This window comes from Trichechus manatus, unplaced genomic scaffold (genome assembly GCF_000243295.1).
Source record: "Trichechus manatus latirostris isolate Lorelei unplaced genomic scaffold, TriManLat1.0 scaffold00003, whole genome shotgun sequence".
Classification (NCBI taxonomy): Eukaryota; Metazoa; Chordata; class Mammalia; order Sirenia; family Trichechidae; genus Trichechus; species Trichechus manatus.
Genome location: NW_004443939.1, coordinates 26,810,534 through 26,836,014, shown reverse-complemented (window position 1 = coordinate 26,836,014; position 25,481 = coordinate 26,810,534). Strand labels below are relative to the sequence as shown.

At 39.8% G+C, this 25,481-nt stretch overlaps 1 protein-coding gene across 5 annotated transcripts in view; it reads left to right on the top strand.

Moving 5' to 3' along the window:
• Window positions 1-6,686: 6,686 nt before the first annotated feature.
• Window positions 6,687-25,481, top strand: part of USP33 (ubiquitin specific peptidase 33) — a 78,671-nt gene continuing 59,876 nt past the window's right edge. For 4 of the 5 annotated variants that reach the window (XM_023731219.1, XM_023731210.1, XM_004369077.2 and 1 more), the window contains exon 1: window positions 6,699-6,853. The gene's annotated coding sequence lies outside the window, so the exon portion shown is untranslated. Of the gene's footprint in view, window positions 6,854-25,481 lie in introns of all 5 variants that reach the window. The other variant, XM_023731216.1, reaches the window with a different exon arrangement.

Sequence of the window (25,481 nt, the reverse complement as noted above, 5' to 3'; positions counted from 1 at the left end):
TCATCTCATCATAGCACAGCAAAAGTCTTAACTCCAAGTCCAAAACCCAAAAATTTCTCTTCATCTGTGAAATCTAGAATACAAGTTATCTGCTTCCAAAGGTACAATGGCAGAACAGGCACAAGCTAGACATTTCCATTACAAATGGGAGAAACTGGAGGAGAAGAAAGGCTAACAGGCACCAAGCAAGTCAGCAGAACACATTTCATTAGCCTTCAAGGCTTTGAAAATAATCTTCTGTTCTCTGAGACAATTTACACAATAGCCCTGCCCTCCAGACTCCAGGTATTGGCCACAGTCTCCACAGCCCTAGGCCCTGGGCTTCAGCCCCACCTTTCAGGCCCACTAGGATGGCAACTCTGTTCCCTTGGCTTCAGGCGCACCATTCTCCTAGTCCATCTGAGTGACAACTCCATCCTTAGAAACACCAGAGGACATGGCTCCACCCTCTGAAACCCCTGAGGTCATGGCCATACCTTTTGAGACTGAGGCAGCTTGGCTTCTTGTGTTTCCTGTCTCTTCAGCTTCTGCTTCCTGTGGCCTTTCGGCCCTCGGGCCTCATGCCCGCTTCTGCCCTGCTGGGGCAAGTGTTCCAAAGCTCAGTAGCTTTACCAGTAAGTGCCTGGAGGCACCCCACTCCGCCAGGAAGCCTCCTGCACTCAACCACTCAGCTCCCTTTCTCCATGGGTCAGCAAGCCTAGCTCCACCAATAGGTGCTGGGAGGCACCTCACTCCACCAGGAAGCCTCCTGTGCACAGGCACTCAGCTCTCTTGCTCTGTGGGTCAGCTGCAGCGCCATCTCGCTCTGGTCTCCTGGTTCTGCTGCTGCTAGTTCTCTGCCGCTGCTGCTTCTCTGCCACTGCAGGTTCTCTGCTGCTGCTGGTCCTCTGCTGCTTCTGTACCTCTATCCATTCACAGTTTCAAAACTGCTTCCACATTTTAGGTATCTGTATCTGTTAGAGCAGCACCCCACTCCTAGCAACAAATTCTGTCTTAGTCATCTAGTGCTGTTGTAACAGAAATACCACAAGTGGATGCCTTCAACAAAGAGAGATTTATTCTTTCACAGTCTAGTAGGTTACAAGTCCAAACTCAGGGCATCAGCTCCAGGGGAAGGCTTTCTCTCTCTTCTAGCTCTAGAGCAAAGTCCTTGTGGTGCATCAGTCTTCCCTTGGTCTGGAAGCATCTCAGTGCAGGAACCTCAGGTCCAAAGGATGTGCTCTGCTCCTGGCACTGCTTTCTTGGTGGTATGAGGTTCCCATGTTTCTCTACTCATTTCTTTCTTTTATGTCTCAAAAGAGATTGGCTTAAGACACTATCCAATCTTGTAGACCTCATCAGTTTAACCTCATTGTAGTGATAGAATTTACAGCACATAAGGAGATCCCATATAACCTCATCATAGTGGTAGAGTTTACAACACATAAGGAAATCACATCAGATTATACAATCATACAATACTGGACTTATAACCTAGACAAGTTGACAGATTTTTTGGGGTACACAATTCAATCCATGACAGTGATGAACTTGGATATCTGGTTGAGGAGATTTATAAGCAAGAACTTAAAGGAACTGCATCGTTTCTCCTTGCTGCTTATAGTGAAATGTGAGAGGAAAGAGATAGACTTAAAACTGAACTGTGCAAAATGAAAACAGAACTTGAAGATTTAGAAAATTCTGTTGTACAAACTAAGGACACGTGTCCTACAATGTTCACCAAGGAACACTGTTAAAGAGATTAAGCCTGTGGCAGGTGTATCTAACCAACTACCACAACAGAAAATCCATCAGCTTAGACTGAAGGGGACAGAGGAAGAATGAAAGGAAAGAATGCCCTAGGCCTCTTGGAATTCCACAGGCAGGAAATAGGCCAGAGGAGATACGTCTTGTCTTCCAAGAAAAGAAAAGGACAATCCCTGGAGCAGTTGGAGATTAGTAGAACTGTCGGAAGGAGCACAGGAAGAAGGGTCTTCTCAGTTTCAAAAGGTGGGGCCGTGGTCTCCTGGATCTCAAAGGGTGGGGCCACAGCCTCCTAGGTTTCAGAGTTGGATCTTTGCCAACACAGTTTAAGTGTGAGGCTGCCATTAAGGTGTGCCAGGGGATGGTGCCACTGCCCAAAGCTGAGGGGGTGGGGCTCCCATGCCGCAGGGGCAGAACAGGGCTTGCTGGGACTGAGTGGGTGGGGTTGCCACGCAGATGGACTAGGAGAATGGGGCCGCTCAAAGTCGAGGGCGTAGAGTTGCCATTCCAGTTGGCCTTGAAGGCAAATCTGAAGATTTGGAGTTGATTTACTTCTTTTGGGATGATGTGATGGAGTAAATGTGTTTTGCATGTGGGAATGACATGCATTTTGGGGGGCAAAGGATAGAACGTTATGGATTGAATTGTGTGCCCCTAAAATATGTGTTGTAATTCCTAACCTCTACGTGTGTAGTTATAATTTCATTTGGTAATGGGTTGTCTTTGTTATGTTAATGAGGAAGGATTAGTGTAGGGTGAACTTTGAGTCAATCTCTTTTGAGATATAAGAGACTAAATGCAAGCTAGCAAGCAGAGATGGGGGAAAAGATATTCTAAGCCACTTGAAGACTGCCAAGAACAGAAGCTCAGAAGAGACAAGGACCTTCCTTGAGACCCAACAGAGAAAGTCTTCTCCTAGAGCTGGCTCTCTGATTTTGGACTTCTAGTCTCCTAAACTGTGAGAAAATAACTTTGTTTGTCAAAGCCACCTGTTTATATTTCTGTTACAGTAGCATCAATAATTAAGACAGGTGATTAAGGTCAAGAAAAAGTTCAAAGCCGTTTCAATGATTTAAAAGGTTCACATGTAGCAGTGAAGGTGATTGTGATGACGAATCTGTTGTGAGTAGAAGTTGGTTCAATAGTTTCAAAGTGAGGGCAAATTTACATAACATTACAGGGCAAGTATAAGGTGCCCTTAAGTCAGAAGTTCCTAACCCAGAGACTGCCTGTATATTCAATATTTTTTCCCAATGCCGTAATTCAAATGAATCAATTCTTATTTGGTCTTCCTTATTCCTTCTCCAGCTTTCCCATGCATATGAGGTGAATGAAAATACCATGGCTTAGGTCAGGCACACTTTAGTTCTCAAAGTGACATCTTTGCTTTTTAACACTTTAAAGAGATTTTTTTTTTTTACAGCAAATTTGCCGAATGCAATACATCATTTGATTTCTTGACCACCGTTTCCATGGGCGTTGATTGTGGATTTAAGTAAAAGAAAATCCTTGGCCACTTCAATATCTTCACCGTTTATCATGATGTTGCTTATTGGTCTAGTTCTGAGGACTTTTGTTTTTCTTATGTTGAAGTGTAATCCATACTGAAGGCTGTAGTCTTTGATCTTCATCAGTAAGTGCTTCAAGTTCTCTTCACTTTGAGCAAGCAATGTTGTATCATGTGCATATCTCTGGTTGTTAATAAATCTTCCTCCAATCCTGATGCTGCGTTCTTCCTCATATAGCCCAGCTTCTCGGGTTATTTGGCAGTTTCCTGTCAATGTACTGCTGTAACCACTTTTGAATGATCTTCAGTGAAATTTTACTTCCATGTGATATTAATGATATTATTCAGTAATTTCTGTATTCTGTTGGGTCACCTTTTTTTGGGATAGGTGCAAATATGAATCTCTTCCAGTTGGTTGGCCAGGTAGCTGTCTTCCAAATTTCTTAGCATAGATGAGTGAGCATTTCCAGTGTTGCATCCCTTTGCTGAAACATCTCAATTGGTATTCTGTCAATTTCTGGAGCCTTGTTTTTCACCAATGCCTTCAGATCAGACTGGAGTTCTTCCTTCAGTATACTTGCTCTTGATCATATGCTGCCTCTGAAATGGTAGAATGTTGACCAATTCTTTTTGGTACAGTGACTTTGTGTATTCTTTCCATCTTCCTTTGATGCTTCCTGTGTCATTCAATATTTTGCCCATAGAATCCTTCAATATTGCAACTTGAGGCTTGAGTTTTTTCTTCAGTTCTTTCAGTTTGAGAAATGTCAAGCGTGTTCTTCCCTTTTGGTTTTCTAACTCCAGGTTTTTGCACATTTCATTATAATACTTTACTTTGTCTTCTCAAGCTGCCCTTTGAAATCCTCTGTTAATCATTTCTTCCATTCACTTTAGCTTCTCTACATTCAAGAACAAGTTACAGAGTTTCTTCTGACATCCATTTTTGTCTTCTTTCTTTCCTGTCTTTTCAATGACCTTTGCTTTCTTCGCGTATGATGTCCTTGATGTCATCCCACAACTTGTCTGGTCTTCGGTCATTAGTGCTCAATGCCTCAAACCTATTCTTGATATGGTCTCTAAATTCAGGTGGGATATACTCAAGGTTGTACTTTGGTTCTTGTGGACTTGTTTTAATTTTCCTCAGCTTCAACTTGAACTTGCATATGAGCAATTGATGGTGTGTTCTGGAGTTGGCCCTTGGCCTTGCTCTGACTGATGATATTGAGCTTCTCCATCAACTCTTTCCACAGATGTAGCTGATTTCATTCCTGTGTATTCCATTTGCTGAGGACTACTTGTATAGTCACTGTTTATGTTGTTGAAGACAAGTATTTCCAATGAATAGGTCACTGGTGTTGCAAAATTCTATCATGCAATCTCCGGCGTTGTTTCTATCGCCAAGGCCATCTTATCCAACTACTGCTTCTTTGTTTCCAACTTTTGCATTGCAATCACCAGCAATTATCAATGTATCCTGATTGCATGTTTGATCAATTTCTGACTGCAGAAGTTGGTAAAAATCTTCAATTTCTTCATCTTTTGGCATTCATGTTTGGTGCGTAAATTTGAATAATAAGCTGTATTAACTAGTCTTCCTTGTAGGCATATGGATATTATCCTATCACTGACAGTGTTGTACTTCAGGATAGATCTCCAAATGTTCTTTTTGACAATGAACACGACACTCTTCCTCTTCAGTTTGTCATTACCAGCATAGTAGACCATATGATTGCCTGATTCAAAATGGCTAATACCAGTCTATTTTAGCTCACTAATGCCTAGGATATCTATCTTCAAGCATTCCATTTCATTTTTGAGAACTTCTAATTTTCCTAGATTCGAACTTTGTACATTCACATTCTGATCATTAATGGATATTTGCAGCAGTGTATTCTCACTTTGATTCGTGCCGCATCAGCAAGTGAAGGTCCTGAAAGCTTTACTACATCCACATGATAAAGTTCAACTCTATTTTGAGGAAGCAACTCTTCCCCAGTCATATTTTGAGTGTCTTCCAACTTGAGGGGCTCGTCCTCTGGCACCATATCAGATAACGTTTCACTGCTATTCATAAGGGTTTCAGTGGCCTGTTTTTCATAAGTAGATTGTCAGGTCCTTCTTCCAAGTCTGTCTTAGTCTGGAAGCTCTCCTGGAACTTGTCCATTATGGATGACCCTGCTGGTATATGAAATACCAGTGGCATAGCTTCTAGCATCACAGCAACACGCAAGACAAACTGACAGACGCGTGGTGGAAACAGGTAGATACTGCAACATATATCAGGGGTGTCCTGTTGCCACAAGACACCAGGGAGGAAGTTATTTTAATGATCATTCCTTTGTCCTTTCACAAAGACTATAGATATTTAAAACATTAAGATGTTTAATTTTTTATAAAATAAAATTAATCACTTTGCTAACATCCTGTAGTGTTAAACTGCACTATTTTGAAATATGCCAAAAAATGAAGGGAGGAATGGTAGCATCATGAGCACTTTCCAAACTGTGAAACTTTCATTCTCTCTCAGTGAACCCAGCATAAGTGCCCGTTTGTGGCACAAACTGAGGCCTCAACATCAATGCCTATTTAGAATGTTGGGAAAGGGTAATTTGTTCCCTTTTTACCCTAAAAAAATTTAATCAGAAGCTCCATTATTTTCTACCTGTTTCTGATGGAGACTGAGCATCTGAAACAGCATTTGGGTACATCTCATATTGGAGACCAAAAATTTAGAGGTGACCTGACAGGTTGAAACTGGTAATGTTTAACAACAATTGTTATTAATTTAACTGTTTTTACTGATCATTTATTAAACAAGCAATGGAATGAATCTAACAGTTACATGAATTGGTTAGGTCTCCTCTAACCCTCTAGGCACTAGGCAAATACCCGTTTCCATAAATATTTGATTTGATCTTTTTTTATTTTGGCCTAGAAGAAACTGGTAGAGATGAATTTCTTCTTTGCAGATGTCAAAAAAAGGGAAACACAACTGCCTCCAGAGAATCTAGGTCCGAAGAAGTTGGATTAGGAAAAAGGAGAGGAGGAAATATAGTAATGAATTAAATTAAATCTAATATTTCTTTTCACAAGGATGGAAAACTGAGGCCCTTAATTCAAGTTTCTGTAATGCATTGAAACAAGACCTTACAATGGTTGTAGTGTGACTGTGGAATAGGGAAAGTGTGTGAAAGCGAAAAATGTCTAGAGTCATAAACTGCTTCGTACGTACCTGACCCTTGTACATACAGCTACGTTACCTTTGAAGTCCCAGCTGAGAGGGCAGCTTGGGTATCTGCACCTGGTCCCGGCTCGCCGCCGCGGCCCCACCCCTTGGTCGGGCTCTCCCAGAAGCCCTGCCCCTTCCCTCCTCCCTCGACGCCCGAGGCGCCTGCGGCGAACGAGGAGGTACCGGAAGGAGCCGCGGCTAATGCGGGAAGTGGAGGGTTCGGGAGGCGGGGATTCCGCGGGTAACGCTGGAACCCGGTGCGGACGCAAGACAGCTCGTCTCCTAGGCTAGAGGAGGAAAAGAAGCGCTCATAGAGGTGCGGTCGCAGGCCGCTGTTGGCCGCGCAGGCGGGGCCCGCGAGGAAGGCTGTGGAGGTGGGTGCAGTGTTGTTGGGAGGGGCGCGGGGCCGAAGGGCGCCTCGCCAGCCACCGGCGGCCGGTCTCCGTTCTTGCTACTGCCCGCCGGGCTGCGGCTGCGGCTACTGCAGCGGCCTCTCGGTCGGGAGAGGTGGGGCGGTGCGGGCGGAAAGGAGGCCTCGGCTCCTCAGTGCCCTGCGTAGCAGGGTTGAGCCGGTGGCCTTCACGCCGGGGATCAGGGGAGGACGCTAATCTGCAGTTGATTTGAGGAAGGGTCTGGAGGGGGCGCTCCCCTGTGAAGCCTGAGCTCGGGAGAGGGGCTGCGCTCCTTTTCTCTTTCTTCCCTATCCGGGTCGCCAGCCTCTCTAGGTGGGCACCGACGACTGAAAGTCCCGCAGCGCGCCAGCACCTTGGTTCTGGTTTCGCTTTGCGGCGCAATTGGGGTTGCCGTACCGGATAGTGCGGCCCCGTTATTCAGTGTTATGAACCGGAAAGCCTAGGTATCATCGTCCCTGGAATTTTTCTTCCACTGCTATCTGATACTGTTTAGAGGTTACCGCTTACCGTCTATCTGCAGCTTTTGTTTGGGTCAGATTTCCATAGTGTGTGGTTTCCCAAACCTTCACTGATAGATATTTGTCAACTCCAAAACGCTTTTCGTATGTGTATTTACAGGGTGCAAGTTGGGCTATTGGATGAAATTCTTCTAAGTGTTTTGTAATCAACTTAAGTATTTTTAGGGTTTATATTCTCATATCATCGCTATTAAGCCTGGAAAATTGAGCTAGCGGGGGACATCCTGGCAGGAACGTAGATTCTGAATTGAGGATGAATTTTACCACAAGGATCCCCAGGTTTCTTTCTTAGTAGATATGTGGAATTATACAGTTTTATGGTTTAATCAGATTATTTTTCCTTTAAGAAAAATCTGTTTTGAAAAGTAATGAGGCAGTCCAAGTTGTTTCTGGTCAAGACAGGACACGTGTATCATCTGGAAAGTCTGACCAATCAGATTATCATAGTAGGCTATTTGATTTGAACCTAATATAAATATGGTTGGTGAATTTACCCTATTAATACACGTAAGGATAATAGTAGAAATCTTACTGAAGGATGATGCTAATTAAAAAAAAAAAAAAGTAATAGTAATAACCCAAGAAGCTGGACTATATGAAGAAGAATGCGGCATCAGGATTGGAGAAATACGCATTAACATCTTACATGTGAAAGCTGGACAATGAATAAGGAAGACCAAAGAAGAATTGATGTCTTTGAATTCTGGTGTTGGCAGAGAATATTGAATATACCATGTGCTGCCAGAAGAACAAACAAATCTGTCTTGGAAGAAGTACAGCCAGAGTGCTCTTTAGAGGCGAGGACGGAAAGACTTCATCTCATGTAATTTGGACATGTTATCAGGAAGGACCAATCCCTAGAGAAGAACATCATGATTAGTAAAGTATAGGGTCAGTGAAGAAGAGGAAGACCCTCAACGAGATGAATTGACACAGTGGCTGCAACAATGGGCTCAAACATAGCAATGATTGTGAGAATGGCAGCAGGACCTGGGAGTGTTTTGTTCTGTTGTACATAGAGTCACTATAGTTGGAACCAACTTGATGACATGTAACAACACAACAATAGTTGCACTATTTTAGAAGCTTTTTGTTATTTCATTTACTTTGGCAGGATTGAAAAAAAGGACAGTACAAAAAATACTCCAGGAATAAAATATTTGACCTCTTACTGTATGCAAAGGGGATAATATATTGCTTCTTATTCTTGATCTACTTTATTGCTAACTTTCTGGTTATTGGGTTCTTTTTTTTTCTGTAGGTGAAAGTTTACAGAGCAAATTAATTTCTCATTAAACAATACATATACTGTTTTTTTTTAAGATTTGAATGCATCTTTATTTCGATAAATTTTAACAAAGAAAACAATATATAATATTTCTTCCTTGAAAAGCTCATTAAACGATCATAGGCAGGTGTCCTTCCCTCTGTATTTCAGTTGGAGAGGGAATGGCAGAAAGAAAGGAATGTAAAATAGCTTATAGTTGTGCGGAGAACCTCTGGTTCCATGCTGTCCTTTCTCAGCTAAAAGTTACTAGTTTACAGAGTTCAGATACTGAAATTTTAGAAATCGAAATGTACATGTTAAGATGTGCTGCAGTCACACTGGTGGTGGCCCATTGTGTTGGAGTCTGGTAAAAGGCCACAAGGCATGTTCTAGAGACATCCTGGAGTCCCCACTCTGTGTGGGAGTGGCTATGCATACTGTTTTGTGACATTGGTTGCTAACCCTGTGACATGCCAACCCTCTCTCCTTCTTGACCTGGGGTTTCCCATTTCCATTCGTACAGCTTTTCTGCCGCTTCCTGCCTTCTTGTTGTTGCTCCTGGGCTGGTGTGCTCTTTTAGTCTCATAAAAATCGTTGAACTGCGTGTGTTATTGTTCGTCTTATAGGACTGTCTAATCTTTGGCTGAACGGTGAACCTCAGGAGTGACTTCAGTACTGAGTTAAAAGGGTGTCTGGGAGCCAGACTCTTGGGGTTTCTCCAGTCTCTGTCAGGCCAGTAAGTCTGGTCTTTTTTTTTGTGAGTTAGAATTTTGTTCTACATTTATGTCTAGCTCTGTCGGGGACCCTCGTTTGTGACCCGTGTCAAAGCATTCGGTGGTGGTAGCCGGGCACCATCTAGTTGTGCTGGACTCAGTCTGGTGGAGGCTGTGGTAGTTGTGGTCCATTAGTCCTTTGGACTAATCTTTCCCTTGTGTCTTTGGTTTTCTTCATTCTCCCCTGCTCCAGATGGGGCGGTGATTATTGAGTTTTTTATAACCTGTCAGCAAGCAAATCTTTTTTATGTGACAGTGCAGTTTAATGGCATTAGGTTGTAGTAAGTAGATGATTTTAAATGCCTGAAATTCAGAATTCAGGAGACGATGATTGTTACATTTATATACTGCTATTGGAATTTTCATTGACTTTTCACATATAATCGTACTTGATTCTCATGCCAATCATCTAAGTTAGGTATGCCAAGAAGTAAAGTCTTTCCCCATGAGAAAAGCCTTTGGAGATTGTGTAAGGATCAGAATTTCCTTAAAGCCTGAAATAAAATGGAATTCAGATAGATTTAAGCTCTTAGAGCATTGTGAACTATAACATTTAACAGACATTGAACTCCTTGCAAGAAGATGAAGTGTATAAAATGGTGAAAGATTTTTGGTGATGACTATGAAATGTCATTTTTTATAAAGAAAGAAGTAACAGCTTTACTTCTTTAGTGTAGTTTTTAAACTCTTTTTTCAGAAGTCTACTTATGATTGTAAGATTTTGATAAGTAGGGATGCCCCTAAGAGTTTGAGTTTAGTTTAACTGTCTACAAAATACAGTATGAGTTATGCACAATATGGTATATGTATATTAATGAGAATGCATATGTAAGAAACAACGTGTATCAAAGTAAATGTCCTTTTAAAAAGTTAAGGGTTATAAGTAGTTCAGTATTTGTGAGTCTACCAGGCAAGGGCCTTTGAAAAACAAAAAGAATGAAACATGATTTCTGCCCTCGAGGAACTTATAGTCAAGCTTGTAGTCAAGTAGTGTAGTTTGTTTTTTTTTAACAAAACTACAGTAAGTGCCTTGTTACAGAAGTTCTGTAGGAGTTTAGGTGAGGGAGACTTACTTATGGGTGTGGCTTGATGGAAATGACATTTGAGATGAGTGAGCTTTGAAATTTGAAACGTTTTTAACAGGAGGATATTAGAGAATATTTCTAATATGAACAAATTGACGGGTTCCTGGGAAGGTGTCTTAGTTATCTAGTGCCGTTATAACAGAAATACCTCAGGTCAGTCGCTTTAACAAACACAAGTTTATTTTTTTATAGTTCAGGGGGCTAGAAGTCCGAATTCAGGGTGCTAGCTATAGGAGAAGGCTTTGTCTCTCTGTCGTCTCTGGGGAAAGGTCCTTGTCTCTTATCTCTTCATCATCTATTTCTTGGTGCTCTTCATGTGCCATAGCATCTATCTTCCCCAGTCTCTGCTTGCTTTCTCTGTCGAATCTGCTCTTTTTATATCTCAAAGGGGATTGGCTTAAACATACCTTATATTGACATGGTCTCTTAACAAAGAAAACCCATTTTCAAATGGGATTATAACCACAGGTATAGGGGTTAGGATTTTCAACACATATATATATTTTTTTTAAAAAAACTTTTTTTTATTGTATTTTAAGTGAAGGTTTACAGAACAAATAGTTTCTCATTACACAGTCAGTACGCATATTGTTTTATGACATTGGTTAACAACCCCACGACATGTCAACACTCTCCCTTCTCGAACTTGGAGGACCTTTTTTCTTTTTTGGTGAAAATATACATAGCCAAAGATACACCATTTCAAAAATTTCTACATGTACAATTCAGTGACATCGATTACGTTCTTCCAGTTGTGCTGCTATTCTCACTATCCTTTTCCAAATTATTCCATCACCCTTATCTTCAATTCACTGGCCCCTAGGCTTCCCATCAACCTTTTGAGTTGCTGTTGTCAATTTGATCTCATGTAGATAATTCTTTTTTTTTTTTTTGGTACTTTAGATGAAGGTTTACGGAACAGAATAGTTTCTCATTAAACAGTACACATACTGCCCTATGATAATGGTTAACAACCCCATTACATGACAACACTGTCCTTTCTCAGTCTTGGGTTCCCTATCATCAGCTTTCCTATCCCATCCTGTCTTTTAGTCCTTGTCCCTGGACTGCTGTGCGTCATTAGTCCCGTTTTGTTTTATGGGGCTGTCCAATCCCCGGCTGAACGGTGAACCTCGGGAGTGACTTTGCCACTGAGCTAAAAGGGTGTCTAGGGGCCATACTCTTGGGGTTTCTCCAGTCTCTGTCAGGCCAGTAAATCTGGTCTTTTTTTTTTTTATTGTACTTTAGGTGAAGGTTTACAGAATAAATAGTGTCTCATTAAAGTCAGTACATGTATTGTTTTATGACATTGGTTAACAACCCCACAACATGTCAACCCTCTCCCTTCCTGACCTTTTCTTTTTGGTGAAAATACACATAGCCAAAGATACACCATTTCAAAAATTTTTACATGCACAGTTCAGTGACATTGACTACTGTCTTCCAATTGTGCTGCTATTCTCACTTTAGATGAAGGCTTACCGAACAAAATCGTTTCTCATTTAACTGTACACATGTTGCCCTGTGACAGTGGTTAACAACCTCACATCACATCAACACTATCCTTACTCAACCTTGGGTTCCCTGTCACCAGCTTCCTGTCCCCTTCTGCCTTCTAGTCCTTGTCCCTGGACTGCTGTGCCTCATTAGTTCCGTTTTGTTTTATGGGGCTGTCCAATCCCTGGCTGAACGGTGAACCTCGGAAATGACTTCACCACTGTCATGGTTTGAATTATGTCCCCCCAAAAATGTGTGTATCAATTTGGCTAGGCCATGATTCCTGGTACTGTGTGATTTTCCTCTATGTTGTAAACCTGCCTTTGTGATGTTAATGAGGGAGGATGGGTGGCAGTTGTGTTAGTAAGGGAGGACCTGATCTACGAGACTGGATTGTGTCCTGAGGCAATCTCTTGAGATATAAAAGACAGAAGTGAGCAGTGAGGGTGGGTGGGGGAGTACCTCATACCATCAAGAAAGCAGTTCTGGGAGGGAGCAGAGCGTGTCCTTTGGACTGGGGTCCCTGTGCCGAGAAGCTCCTAGTCCAGGGGAACACCGAAGAGAAGAAGGCTGATGGAGAGAAAAAGCCTTCCCCTGGAGCTGACGCCCCGAATTTGGACTTTTAGCCTACTTTGACTGTGAGGAAATAAATTTCTCTTCGTTAAAACCATCCGCTTGTGGTATTTGTTATGGCAGCACTAGATAACTAAGACAACCACTGAACTAAAAGGGTGTCTGGGGGCCATACTCTCAGGGTTTCTCCATTCTCTTTTGTGTGTGTTAGAATTTTGTTCTACATCCTTCTCCAGCTCTGTCCAGAACCCTCTGTTATGATCCTGGTCAGAGCAGTCAGTGGTGGTTGCCGGGCACCATCTAGCCGTACTGGACTCAATCTGGTGGAGGCCTTGGTAGCTGTGGTCCATTAGTCCTTTGGACTAATCTTTTCCTTGTATCCTGTTCTCTTCATTCTCCCTTGCTCCCGAAGGGATGAGACCAGTGGAGTATCTTAGATGGCTGCTCACAGGCTTTTAATACCCCAGACACTACTCACCAAGGTAGAATGTAGAACATTGTCTTTATAAACTGTGTTATGCCAATTGAGCTAGATGTTCCTGGAGAGCATGGTCCCTACAGCCCTCCACCCAGCAGTTCAGTCCCTCAGGGAGTTTGGATGTGTCTGTGGAGCTTCCATGACCTTTCCTTGTACAAGTTGTACTGGCTTCCCCAGTATTGTGTACTGTCTTACCCTTCACCAAAGTTACCACTTATGTATTGTCTATTTAGTATTTCCCCCTCACCTCTTCCATCCCTTGTAACCAACAAAGATGGTTACTTTTTGTGTGTAAACTTCTTCATGAGTTTTTACAACAGAGTTCTCATACAATATTTGTCCTTTTGTGATTGACGTATTTCACTCAGCATAAGGTTCTCCAGTTTCATCCATGTTATGAGATGCTTCACAGTTTCATCATTGTTCTTTATCGTTGCACAATACTCCATTGTGTGTATGTACCATAGTTCATCCTTTCATCTGTTGATGGGCATCTGGGTTGTTTCCATCTTTTTGCTATTGTGAACAATGCTGCAGTGAACATGGGTGTGCATATGTCTATTCGTGTGATGGCTCTTATTTCTCTAGGATATATTTCCAGGAGTGGGATTTCTGGATTGTATGGTATTTGTATTTCTAGCTTTCTAAGGAAGCGCCGTATCATTTTCCAAAATGGTTGTATCATTATGCATTCCCACCAGCAGTGCATAAGAGTTCCGATCTCCCCACAGCCTCTTCAACATTTGTTATTTCCAGTGTTTTTGATTCCCGCCAGTAATGCTGGGGTGAGATGGTATCTCACTATGGTTTTAATTTGCATTTCTCTAATGGCTAGTCATCGTGTGCATTTCTTTATGTGTTGGCTGCTTAAATGTCTTCTTTGGTGATGTGTCTGTTCATTTCCTTTGCCCATTTTTTAACTGGATTATCTTTTTATTGTAGAGGTGTTGGATTTTCTTATAGATTATAGAGATTACACCTTTGTCTGACTTGTAATGTCCAAAAATTTTTTCCCCGTCTGTAGGTTCTCTTTTTACTCTTTTGGTGAAGTCTTTTGAATAGTATAGGTGTTTGATTTTTAGAAGATCTCAGTTATCTAGCTTATCTTCTGGAGTTTGTGTGTTGTTGGTTATGGTTTGTATCCTGTTAATGCTGTCAACACATATTTTTGGAGGACACAATTCAGTCCATAACGGAAGGTGTAAGTTATCTTTGGGAAAGCATTAGTAGAATAATTTGCCTAGTAATAATGGTTTGTATAAGTTAGTAAACCAAAACCCATTGCTGTCGCATCCATTCCAACTCATAGCAGCCCTGTAGGACTGTAGAACTGCCCCATGAAGTTTCTAAGGAGCGGCTGGTGAATTTGAACTGCCAACCCTTCAGTTAGCAGCTGAGCTCTTAACCACTGCGCCGCCAGGGCTCCGTATAAGTTAGTAGTAGGGGATAAAAAACTAAGTCAAACTCACTGCTGTCAAGTTGATTCTGACTCATGGCAACTCTATAGGACAGAGTAGAACTGCTCCGTAGTGTTTCTAAGGCTGTAAATCTTTATGGAAGCAGACTTGCCTTATCTTTCTCCCATGGAGTGACTGGTGGGTTTGAACTGGTGACCTTTTGGTTAGCAGCCGAGTGCTTTAACCACTGTGCCCCCAAGGCTCTTTGTAGGAGATAAAGAAGGGCCAAATTATGAAAGACATCATTGAAGGTGTTTGATCAGAAGAGGTATGTGATCCACATGAATGCAGAATGAGTGGTAATTGGAAGAGGACTGAGACCAGGAGACCACTTGGGTGCCTTTTGTTGTTGTTGTTGTTGTTGTTAGGTGCCATTGAGTTGGTTGTGAATTACAGCAACCTTGTGTACAACAGAGTGAAACACTGCCCGGTCTTGAGCCATCCTTACAGTCATTGCTATGTTTGAGACCATTGTTACAGCCACTGTGTCAGTTCATCTCGCTGAGGGTCTTCTTCTTCGCTGACCCTCTGCTTCACCAAGCATGATGTCCTTCTCCAGGGACTCATCCCTCCCAGTAACATGTCCAAAACACATGAGACAAAATCTCACCATCCTCGCTTCTGAGGAACATTCTGGCTGTATTTCTTCCAAGACAGATTTGTTTGTTCTTTTGGCAGTCCATAGTATATTCAGTATTCTTCACCAAACACCATGATTCAAAGACATCGATTCTTCTTTGGTCTTCTTTTTTCTTGTCCAGCTTTCAGGTGTGTATGAGATGATTGAAAATACCATGGCTTGGTTCAGGTGCACCTTAGTCCTCAAGGTGACATCTTTGCTTTCTGACATTTTAAGAGGTCTTTTGCAGCAGATTTGCCCGCTACGATACATTGTTTTGTTTCTCGACTGCTGCTTCCATGGGCGTTGATTGTGGGTCCAAGTCAAATAAAATCCTTGACAACTTCGGTATTTTCTCCATTTATCGTGATGTTGCTTATTGGTCCACTTGGGAGGATTTTTGTTTATGTTGAGGTGTAATCCATACTGAAGGCTGTAGTCTTTGATGTTCATCAGCAAGTGATTCAAGTCTTCACTTTTGTGTCGTCTGCATAACGCAGGTTGTTAATGAGTCTTCCACCAACCCTGATGCCATTTTCTTCTTCATATAGTCCAGCTTTTTATATGAGTGCCTGTAGGTTAAACCAGGAGCCCTGGTGGCTCAGTGGTTAAGAGCTTGGCTACTAACCAAAAAGTGGACAGTTCGAATCCACTTCTTGGAAACCCTATGGGGCAGTTCTACTCTGTCCTATAGGGTTGCCATGAGTCGGAATTGACTCGATGGCCGCGGGTTTTAGGTTAAGCCAAATCTTGGCAGCGTCACTTTTGTGACCCTTGTGGTTTCTCTGAAGTACTATCTTGAAAGCAGACTTTGAGATAAAAACATGGGTGCAGGTGAGATCCCAGGGAGCATAAGTGAGGAACTAGGTAAAGTGAGTCAAAAACCAAACCAAACCCGTTATTGTTGTGTTGATTCTTATCCCATGTTTTACAAAGTAGAACTGCTTCATAGAGTTTTCTTGGCTGTAATCCTTACGGAAGCAGGTTGCCAGCCCTTTCTTTTGTGCAGCTAGGTGGGTTTGAACTGGCAATTATTAGGTTAGTAGTCAAGTGCAAACCGTTGGTGCTACTCAGGGACCTAAAGTGAGTCAGGGAAGGGAGAAAAGCCGATAATGGACGGATAACTAGCGGCTTAATCCTGTGAGATGTTTGTAGACCTGCTTCAGAATTGCCCTGCCAAATGAAAGGAAAGTTCTATGGTGTTTTCCACCTATTCCCAGCCCTTACTGATGGAGATTGTGCTTGAAATGCCTTCATTTCTTCCCGTTGCCCTGGCTAGGGCTGAGCAAGCTGCTAAGGTTCTGGAGAACTTAGAGAAGGAGGGAAGTGGTTGAGGTACGAAGCTGTCAGTACTTTGAAACTGTCCATACCAGCTGCAAGTGAACATGAGGTGAGCTGAAGGGTTACAGGGACAAGGTATCAACAATGTCTTGTCACAGGCATTCTCATTGAACAATCCATGTGTGAAATAAAAACCTCAATTTAGGTGGAGACATAGCAGAAATGTGAGTTGAGGAGATGTGATAAAGAAGCAGTAGAATTTGGAAATAGGTTATAGAAAATGAGAGAATCTAAGATAGCAGTAAAGAATAATCCAGACCAAAATATTAATAGTGCCAAGGTTGAGAAACCCTGGTCTAAGATATGATCCTTGTTCTCAAGAAACTGATACTCTAAAATTAATGCAACAATAATAATAGCTGCTCTTATTTATTGAATGCATATTATAGGCCAGGGATAGAATTAGATTATATAAGTAAATTGTTGTAACTCTTTGTAGTGTGGTGGGGATGGAGATTGTGGTATTTCCATTTTACAGATGAGGAAACCAAGATCCAGAAGAAGAGAACAGATAGATTGCAGGTGGAGACAGTTAGGAGAGTATGAGTTTCTCTTAATAGAATTAATAAGGGTGTCCCATTAATTAGTCTGTTAAGGGTCAGTGGGACATACTGCCAAGATGAGGGAAATAAAATTGGGTTCATAGTAAATTTCTTTTTGTATCTTATGGTTTGACTGAACATTAAGACTTATTAGGTGAGAATTTATAGGACTTTTTGTGAGATGTTTTTGAAGATTTGAGTTTATTTGAAGTTTGTGTTAGAGCATTTGTTAAGAGGTTAAAAGGACAAGAAATAATTCTTTAAAATGCTTCTTAGTTGATTCCATAGGTTAAGAAGTCTCCACAAGCAGTTACTACAGCTTTGATTTAGAGTGAAATAAACTTTTGTGTTAGTTACTGTGGTCTTTTAAATAAAAATTTTTTAGCCTTCTTTTATTAGGAGCAATTTTCTTTATATGTAAATATGGAAAGGTAAAGCATAAACTTATTAAAATATTGTATTTTTGCTATTAAAATGATTCTGAAGCCTAGTATTTAAAGTAGTGCCTTCTGGACTAGTCAGATTAATTGTAGTGGTGGAACCATAGTCTAAGTTGGAACTACTGAGACAAATCCATTTTTCTGTAATCACAGAATCTTAGAATTGAGTTTTGAGTGCAAAATGCTGTCCTTTGAAACACCTCTAATAGTTGGTCGTTCAGTCTCTGTGTGTAACAGTGACGGGGAACATACTGCTTACCAAGATGATACCTTCCAGTTTTGTATTGCTGTAATTGTTGATAGTTTGTCTGTATTTGAACCAATATCTTTACCATTGATTGCATTTGCTATTTCCAACTTTCTTCAGTTACAAATGTATCAAGTTTCTCAACTTTTGCCTTCTGCTGTATAAACATCCATACTTCTTTCAGTTATTCCTCATAGTAGTTAACATTTATTGAGGGCTTACTGTGTCACTCTTATCTAAGCCCTTTATGCGTGTTAACATATAATCCTCCCCCAAACTCCATGAGGTAGGTACAGGTAATTATCTCAGTTTTTCAGATGAGGGAACTGAGGCAAAGAAAAGTAACTTTGCCCTTGTCACAGACCTGGGAGATAGTGGAGCTTGGATATAAACCCAGGTAGCCTTGCTCCAGAACCTTTATTTTTAACCACAGTGGTCTTACAAGATACAGTTTTCAAATCCTTTAAGGCTTTCTTCTGTAGCTTTTAGTATTCCTTTTAAATAAAATATTCCGAATGTAATCTGCTTAGCTTATAAGTACAGTAAGACAGGCTACTCTTTTTATTTGGAAACATGTTGTTTTATTGATAAATTGAATAAGAATCACCTTGCATCTTTTAAGGTCTAAAATCTAAATGCCTGAAGCCCTTCTTTTGGCCTTGTGTTAGATAGTAGATTCTTTGAACCTCAATATAGAATATTACATCTATTCTTATTGCATTTCATTTTATTAGTTTTAAATGATTTTTCTAAGTAGTTTTTTCTATGAAAATATATTTATGTAAGTTAATAATTAGATTTCACATGCCTGTCTTTTATATTCTCATCTAGATTTTTGTTAAAAATATTGAATAGCATTGCCACATGCTAGTAAAGACCTCCTTCTGGATTTATGCTAATATTCTGTATAACTATTAAATGGCTGTCCATCCTCCTGAAATCATTTTTTTCTGTAACCTAAATCTGATTCTTTCTGCAGACTTTACTTTTTGGAAAAGACTAAGCAATGGAATGCAGGCAGTTTCTCAGTATTAAAAGGTTTTCATTAGGTTACCAACTATGTCTTGATATGTAACAAAAATGCTAATAGTTCAGGTCACTATAATTTTCCTAATATTAAAATCTGAGTATCTGCTGTTCTGTTATTAGGATGACAGGACAGGGTTTACAGGCCTGAAACTTGGAGATTATACTGCTAAAAAAATTTCCCCCTTAAAATTAATATCAGAAGCAGTTTTGAACGTACTTTAACACACATGGGCATTTGAGCTCCTCAAACTATACATCATAGGGCATAAATGCAATTGTTTAAATTTTTCAAATGGTGTTCTTGCCATCCATTAATGCATTTGAAAATTTCAAATTGTCCGGTTAGGGTAGATGGAAGAAAAAGCTACTAGATATAAGATTGTGAAATTGAGGGACAAATTGAGGTCAAATTAGGGAAAGCCTTAGTTTTCTTGGAAAGCTTGAATTTTCTTTTATTCATTATTGATTTCCAACCTGTGGGTCACAGGCTGCTAGAGGAGTCTCAGAATCTTTGCATGGGATCTACATCTGTAGACTGAACAGATAGTTTTTCCATATACAACTGTTTTTATTGCCTTCAAGTCGCCTGTGTCTTTTCTAATTTTCATCTTCTAAAAGCTGTGCTCTACACCCATCTCCCTTGACTGAACTATAAGACCAGAAGTGAAATCATTCTTGCCTTCTTTCTTTGGGTATACACTCTGAGAGAAGAAATGGAAGTAGCTAAGAACCCCTGCTCTTGTTCGTTTCTGTTGAGTCAGCTCTGAGTTATGGTGACCTTACGTATAGCAGAATGAAATGTTGCCCGGTACCGTGCCATCTTCATGATCGCTGGTATGTTTAAGTCTGCTGTTGTGGCTGTTGTGTTGTTTCATCTCATTGAGGGTTTCCCTTGTTTTCACTGACCCCCTACTTTACCAAACATGATGTCCTTTTCTAGACTTTGGTCTTTCTTGATGACGTGTCCAAAGTAAGCAAGACAAAGTCTTGCGATCCCCACTTTCAAGGAACATTCTGGTTGTATTTGTTCTGATTTGTTTGATCTTATGGCAGTCCATGGTATATTCAGTATTTTTCACTAATACCACAATTCAAATGCATCAATTCTTCAGTCTTCTTTTTTCATTGTTCAGCTTTTGCACGCATATGAGGAGATTAAAAAGATTATGGCTTGGGTCAGGTGCATCTTAATTATCAAAGTGACGTCTTTGCTTTTTAAAACTCAAGTCTTTTGCAACAGATTTGCCCAGTGCAATATGTCGTATGATTTCTTGACTGCTGTTTCCGTGGATTTTTATTGTTGGTCCAAGTAGAATGAAATTGTTGACTGCATCTAAAATAGTAGACTATCCATAAATCTTTGTCAAGTGAAGGAATGAAAGAATGATTTTGTTATAGTGAATTAACTGAGTAAAAGTAAGTAACTAGAATATTAAGGACCTTCTGTTTTGATAGTGTTTGTTTAATTACAGGAAATTAAGTAGCTTTGGCAAAAATTGTTAACTTTTGTTTATGTGCACTAATTCTTATTCAATTCTTTGTGTATACTTTATTTATCAGAATAGTAACAGCAGGACAGAGAAAATATAATCTTTATTTTTTGCTTGAGACTTAAAAAAGTAATAATTAAAATATTGTTGTGTAATTGGAAGTTCCTTTCCAATACCTCTCATCCCATTTCCTCTTTCCTTTGAGGAAACATTCAGAGTACATACCTTTCCAGACTATATTTTTATACTTTTGCAGTGGCTGAGTACATCCAGACACATTGTGTTATTTTGCATGTTTTAAATCTTTAGCTAAATGATATCATACAATATGCGTCGTTCTGCATCTTGCTTTATTTTTATTTGTCCTTTAGATCTGTCTGTGTTGATGAATTATCCACTCAGCTCATGCAGTTAAATTGCTACTACTATTCAGTCATATGAATATACTACCATTTAAATATCCATTCTTCTAATGATAGACTTAAAACATTTTTAAAAACTGAGATTATCGATTTGGCACTTACTTAAAAAGCTAGAACTAGAAGCTCCAGCAATCCCACTCCTTGGAATATATCCCAGAGAAATAAAAGCCATCACACAACTAGATATTTGCACACCCATGTTCATTGCAGCACTGTTCACAACAGCAAAAAAATGGAAACAAACTAGATGCCTATCAACAGACAAATGGATAAACAAATAACGTTACACACAGTGGAATACTGTGCAGCAATAAAGAACAACGATGAATCTGCGAAACATCTCACAACATGAATGAACCTGGAGGACATTATGCTGAGTGAAATTAGTCAGTCGTAAAAGAACAAATATTGTATGCGACCACTGTTATGAGAACTCAAGAAAAGGTTTAAAAACAGAAGAAAACATTCTTTGATGGTTACAAGGGTGAAGAGGGAGGGAGAGGAATTCACTAACTAAATAGTAGACAAGGATTATCTTAGGTGAAGGGAAGGACAACACACACTACAGGGGAGGTCAGCACAACTGGACTAAACCAAAAGCTAAGCAGTTTCCTGAATACGGCCAAACACTTTGAGGGACAGAGTAGCTGCACTGGGGTCTGGAGACCATGGTTTCAGGGAACATCTAGGTCAGTTGGCATAACAAAGTTTATTAAGAAAATATTCTGCATCCTATTTTGGTGAGTGGCGTGCGGGGTCTTAAAAGCTTGCAAATGACCATCTAAGTTGCATCACTTGGTCCCAACCTACTTGGGATAATGAAGAACACCAAAGGCACAAGGAGATATTAGCCCAGGAGACAAAAGGGCCACATAAACCAGAGATTCCATGAGCCTGAGACCAGAAGAACTAGATGGTGCCTGGCTACCCCCACTGACCGTCCTGACAGGGAACACAACAGTGAGTGCCTCATGGAGCTGGAGAAAAGGGTGGAGGAGAACTTAAATTCACGTAAAAAAGACCAGACTTAATGGTCTGGCTGAGACTGGAGGAACGTCTGAAGTCATGGCTCCTGGACACTCTCTTAAACCAGACTAAAACCATTCCCAAAGCCCACTCTTCAGACAGTGATTAGTCTGGACTATAAAACATAAAATAATACTCATGAAGAGTGTGCTGCTTAGTTCAAGCAGATACATGAGACCAAATGGGCTGCTCCTGTCCGGAGGCAGAATGAGAAGGCAGGAATGGACAGGAACTGGTTGGATGGACACGAGAAACCCGGGGTGGAAAGGCGGAGTGTGCTTTCACATTATAGGGATTGCAACTAGTGTCACATAATAATATGTGTATAAATTTTTGTATGAGAAATTAACTGGAGTTCTGAACTTCCACCTAAAGCGGGTGCACACACACACACACACACACACACAAAATGAGATTACAGACTCTAGAAAGCAATGAGAAGGAGAATATTTCAATTTCAATGGCAAACATTGTATTTCTAGGAAAACATGTAGTTTAAGTGCCTTTATTATTAAATAAAAATAAAAGAACTCAGTACTCATCTTTAGAAATTTCAAAAATAAAATCAAAAGCAAGTAGGAAGGGGAGATTAAAGCTAAAACTGGATTTAATGGAATTGGAAATAGAACAAAACAAAAATTCTGGAAGAGATAGATAAACCCCTATCAAAAACAAAAAACCAAACCCAATGCCGATTCAGACTCATAGTGATCCTATAGGACAGAGTAGAACTGTCCCCATAGAGTTTCCAAGGAGCATCTGGTGGATTTGAATTGCCGACCTTTTGGTTATCAGCTGTAGTGCTTAACCACCATGCCACCAGGGTTTCCAAACCCATTGCCATCGAGTTGATTCCGACTCATAGCGACCCTATAAGACAGAGTAGAACTGCCCCATAGGGTTTTCTAGGAGTGCCTGGTAGATTTGAACTGCCGACTCTTTGGATAGCAGCCAAATGCTTAACCATTGTGCCACCAGGGCTCCATAAACCCCTGTAGGAGGAAAAAAAAAGGTAAAAATATACAAGATTAGGAGTGAGAAAGGAAACACCATAATATAGGATATAAGAGAGCTTTAATGGAATCTTATGCAAATCTTATGAGAATTTTAAAGACAAGGCTAGGATGCCAAAAACCTGTTGGTGTCCAGTCAATTCTGACTCATAGTGACCCTATAGGACAGAGTAGAACTGTGCCATAGGGTTTCCAAGGCTGTAACCTTAAGGAAACAGACTGCCACTTCTTTCTCCGACGAAAGGGCTGGTGGGTTTGAACAGTTGACCTGAGCATTTAACTACTCTGCCACCAGAGCTCCTTCCTATGATACCAGATTTGAAAATTGAGAGGAAATGGATGATTTTATAGCAAAATACAAGTAAAATTGACCCAAGAAGTGAAAATCTTGAATTGACCAATTCCCATGAAAGGATTGAAAAGATAATTGAAGATCTGTTGTTGAAAGAGATAGCACAGCACATGGTTTCATAGCTGAGTTTCATTTAATTTATAAAGAACAGATCATTATAATTAATAACAAAACAAATTACTGTTTGCTATATAGAAGATGCAGAGTTACTAGATGCATTCTGTAACACAAATATACTTTAATCCTAGAACCTAATAAAAATGCTGCCTGAAAAGATCATTTTCACTTATGACTATAAATGAAGAATTTCTCAATGAAATATTAGCCAATAGAGTCTAGATATGAATCAACAGAATAATAATACATATGAGTAAAATATTAATAGGGAATATTGCACCATTGCAAAGATCATTAAATATCAAATCTGTTAATAGATCACATCACAAATGAAACAAGGAAAATGGTAAGTAGGTGCTGATAATGTCATTTGATAAAAGTTCATCAAGACCATTTCTGATGAAACCTAAGTAAATTAAGAATAGGAGGAAATTATGGCAAATAACCTAAATGGAAAAACACTTAAAATTACGAACCTGGCTAATGGAACCTGATGCTCGCAGTCACCTTTGTATACATGTTTTTTTGAGGGCTCTTATAAATGCATTAAAACAGTAAAACTAAATAATTGATATTAACATTAGAAATTAAAAGAAAATTATCATGTTTTTCATTATATTCAGAGAATAGCTAAGGAAACTATGAAAAGGAAAAGTGAGGATGTATATATTATAGATACCAAAATATTCTGTATATCCTCTATAATCAGATTAATATGATTTTGGCAAAGACAGATTAATGAAAAACAAAATAAAGATTCCAGAAATCCTTTACATGTGTGAATTTAATAAAGAATAAAGGTAATGTTACAGTTCAGTGGGAAATGGGTATGTTATTTAATAAGTGGTGATGGTACAACTGTCAACCCATAGGGAAGAAAATAAAACTGGGTTCCTATCTTAAAATAAATTCCAGATGGATTAAAGCCTTGTAAAAATATTTAAAGATATTTTACAGGTATAGCCATATAAAGAGGGTGAAGGAAACTTTAAGATTAGAAGCTTAGAAACTATAAGAGATATATTTGATTATATAAAATTTAAAACTTTTTTATGGTAAAGGATACCATAAAAGAGTTAATAAACAAAAAAATAAATTTGAAAAAAATATTTACAGTACAGAAGACAGAGGATTAATTCTAAAAGAAGAGGCCCAAAAGAAAAAAAAGCAAAAGATTTAAAGAAGCAGTTAATGAAACAAATCAAAGAGACCATAAAAGTCATGAAAAGAAATTGAGACTCATTGGTTGTGAGGGTAATACAAATTAAAGTGCTAATGAAATATAATATTATACCCATCAAATGGCAAAATTAAAAAATACCTATTGCTGGTAGAGATGTGCAGGAAATAGTATTTCCATACATTGTTAGTAGAAATGTAAGTTGTTACAGCCCCCTTGGGAAAAAGTAATCTTGTAAAATCTATTTTAAAAAATTGGCCCACATAAGGTTATATATAACTAGTAACCAGTTGCCATTGAGTTGATTCTGACTCATGGTGACCTCATGTGTGTTGGAGTAGAACTATGCTCCATAAGGTTTTCAATGGCTGAAATTTTTTGGAGATAGATTGCCAGGCCTTTCTTCCAAGGTGCCTTGCCTCTGGATGAAATCGAACCTCCAACCTTTTGGTTAGCAGCTGAGTGTGTTAGCCATTTGTACCACCCAGGGACTCCTAAGGATGTTTTTAATGGCAGAATATGGAGACAAAGTAAATGTCCATTGATAGGAGAATTGATTAATTTATGGAATGCATGCATCATGGAGTATTGTGTATCCACAAAAAGTTGACAGAGGGATACCCATTAAGTACTGAATGAGAAAAGAAGGACTCAGAAAAGTGATAAAATGATCGCATGTTTGATAAATAATGACAAAAAAAAGGCCATATATTTCTCTGTATCTGTATTTGTGTATGATTATATGAGCATGGAAAAATATGAAGGATACATAGAAGTTTTTTTACCACAGGTACACTGTTGATGAATTCTTTCAGCTTTTAATGTTGTTAAGCTTTGTTCGGGAACACAGTTAAGTTCTTGGAAACAGTTTGATGCTTTCCGGACTTGCCTTCGAGTTTTGTTAGATGGAAGCAAAGCAGCTTTTAGTTAAGGGATAATTTTTCCCCACTACTAGAGCCCTGGTGGCGTAGTGATTAAGAGCTTGGCTGATAACCAAAAGGTCTGTAGTTCGAATCCACCAGCCGCTCCTTGGAAACTATGGGGCAGTTCTGCTCTGTCCTATAGGGTCATTATGAGTCGAATTCAATTTGACGGCAAATGGTGTTTTGTTTTGTTTTGTTTT